Below are 3376 nucleotides of genomic sequence, written 5' to 3' on the forward strand. Positions count from 1 at the left end.
AGTCAAGCTCGGTACATTGTTTTAAAAAAACATTTGAAAATGTTGCTTTAAGTTAAAGTGGTTCTTTGTTCTTTCTATTTCTGTTTCTTTTTTTAGTTCTCTTTAATTGTTCTTATTTTATTACGACTTTCCTAATTTTTATTTATTTAATTGACATGTATGTTGCTTTACTGTATTGCTGTATTTTCCTTTACAACTGAAAGTATATCTCTCAATTTTAATATTTTATTTTTACGCTTGGTTTTTAAAGCACCAAAGCACTATTAGTATGAAAGGTGCTCTATAGATAAAGTTTATTATTATTATTATTTTTAATATTATTATTATACTTTGTTACATTTTTGGTTAGGACAAAGATTCTAGTAGAGGTGGCCTCTTTTACCCCGTTCCAAAAAATTGGAAAACTACCTTCAGAATACACTGACAATGACCATCTACTGTCTCCTCTAACTGTGTATTGTCATCATGCATATCTTGTGTATTATTTATTGTAGTTGGTTTTGTCATTCTGTAAAGAAGCCACCTTTCAAGGCACTATATAAAATAATGTTTGTTATTATTATTTACTTTTTTCATCGTTAAATCTGGCGAAGAGTCTTAAGAGAATATCAAAGAACACGTTGCTCTTACCTTTCCATTCCAAGAAATGCCCTCAGCTCGGATTGCAGAGATTGACCTCTCTGTCTCAAATTCTGAGAAACATAGACTCGATTGAAAAATGACCATTTCCTAAGATTCACATAACATCACCAGTCAACATTTGCCACTTGACATCAATAGAAACCATAGAGTACATGACATTTCCAATCAGTTTTCTTTCAAGGTACAATACCAATCGCCTTGCCAGAAGAGTTATACTGCGGTAGATAAATATTACAAATGTCAGATACACGCAGAGTTGTTTGGATTACTATGAAAAGATTGGCAAATATATTTATGTTCATTATATTTCTTGGAGTGACAGAGCTAAAGAGAAAACAATACTTACCTTTATCTCTGCAGACAGGATCGCAAGGGATTCCCTTATACTGGGTTCCTATGTAACAAATAATACATTATTCAAAAAACATGATATTTCTCTGTCCATTGGCAGCATGATTGTTTATCATTACAGTTTTAGTTAGCTTTAATTTTGTAAACCCCAAGTAAACATAGTTTGTGCCTTTCTCTGAACTTTTTGGCATTTCAATTCAGTTGTTTGTAAGCTTATTTTACAGTTGCTAGGTTGATGAAGTTCCTGAACTGTGCAGTATTTCTTTTGGGTTTGGTGCGAATCATATTCTAGCGGTTGGGGGAAAAAAGCACAGGTGCCATCCCACCATTAAACCCTGAAACTTACCTTAGCCGATTCTTCAACTTAACCAGACATGTTAACTAAGTGTTACAGTATGTTTCAAAGTGTGTATTTTAGCAAACACAACTGAAGTTCTGTTGTCTCCTTGGAGACACCTGGAACTGGTGTGATGCTGGTTCTATGACATCATTCGTTCTAAATGTAAATGCAGGTATTGGCACAACATAGTAAATTGATGTAAAGTTATGGATCCATTTATGATTTTCACTCAGTTTGAAAGAGTTCCTGTCGTGTGGTTAAACTTTGTGTTACGGAGGGTTAACTGGGGTTCTGGCTACTAGTTAGGCTTGGTCATTCAGTCATCTGGTTCATGAAATAGGAAGCTAAGAGATCTGTGTTTTAGTTTTACTGTTTGTTTTTGTTCCATAGAATAAGAAATGTTTCATTAATATTAGTAATAGAGTAGCTGTTTCTCTAAACAGTGTGTGTCAGTTTGCACTGCAGGTGTGCCAGGTAGAGACCATTTAAGAACCCAAAAATATGCTGTCATTTACTGCCGTGGCTAATTTCTGTTAACCTTGTCTCTCACTCACTTTGATGAGCAAAATGTTCATACATAAAGCATACATTTCTGATTGGTCAGAAGAAGCTTCTTAACATATAAGGTATAAAGAAAGTCAGAAAGTTAGGCACTTAGGTCAGCCTTAGGCAGTTAACCAAGACCATAATCCGATAAGAAGCTATTCCCTTTCATGTTGCTAAATCACATGTAGGATACATGAGTTACACCTCCACTTAAGAGACCTTAAAGAGACCTTGGCCAGCCAGGAGTGTAGAAAACCGTAAAACAGTTCTTGAGGACCTAATTGTTAACTCTTAACAGGCAAAGGTTCCTTCAGTCCTATGAGAAATATTTTAGAATTGAACTAAAGTGTGTTTCCGATACAGGAGCATATGTCTGTCAGGGCCTGTTGGAGAGGCCCTGGATGAGAACCCCTGGCTGCAGTTCCACATCCCCCTGAAAGTAAATAGAGCCATAAGCACGGAGCTAAGGACACTGCTCCAGGACATGCTGGCTGTCGATCCTGACCAGCGACCAGAAGCCATCCAGCAGAAGAAGCAAGTCAGGCAAGCCATGGCACGAGAGAAAACATCTTTGTAGTGACTGATAGCAAGATGTCCGTGACCAAGGGCAATTCGTCTGAGTAAAGTCTGATTTCATTTTTATGTCCCGAAAGGCCACTGCCTTTGTGCTGTAGATTTCTGATTTAGACGGGCATTTCTATGGACAACTTTGACTTTTCTGTGGGTCCAATGAAAATAAGTTTTTTAACTTATACTTTGTTACAGCTTTCGAAAGTTTAGAGACATTCACTGAGTTGACGATAAAGGAAAAGTTTCGTCTTTCACCTCTTGGAAGGTAGGCCGGTCAGAGGTACAATATATGTCTTCATGTCTTCATCCTCCATGTTTGTAACTACAGGTTTCACAGTGTTGAGCTAAGACACAAAAACACCTACAAATGGCAGATCCAAATGTATAAACCTGGGCTGAAAAAGTGTGTACAGTATATACTCTGTGTAGGTCTGATAAAAGTATTCGAGTCAAAGTGTCATATGGATACAAATTCTCATGATTTTGTATTGTGTGTTTTTTCTCTGTTCTGCTTTATTGAAAGAAATCAGATGCTCTTCCTGAAACTTACCTTAGCTGATTCTTCAGCTAAACCAGACAGACTTCTGAAATTCTCAAATATTATCAAATCTTGTTGGTGCAGAGGTGGTGGAGCCCATTACCAACAGACTCACAGCTGAAATTGATGTGAAAAGGGCTTCTACCAAATATTAACATGTGGGTGAAAATGTATACAATTGTAATATTTCCTTTTTTCCCATTGAAAGTATAACATATGTGGTGTGAGATAGAGGTCCTCATTTAATTGCATGAAACTCGGGCACTGGCGCAACAAACTGAACAAAGTTCAAGGGGGTATACGCTTTCTGTAGACACTTTATTTCCTCTTTTTCCATAGTCTAAGAAATGATTTGGGAAACCTGTGGGACACTGGAGGTCATTATACAT

Source organism: Lepisosteus oculatus, unplaced genomic scaffold (assembly GCF_040954835.1).
Source record: "Lepisosteus oculatus isolate fLepOcu1 unplaced genomic scaffold, fLepOcu1.hap2 HAP2_SCAFFOLD_44, whole genome shotgun sequence".
In the NCBI taxonomy this organism is placed as follows: Eukaryota; Metazoa; Chordata; class Actinopteri; order Semionotiformes; family Lepisosteidae; genus Lepisosteus; species Lepisosteus oculatus.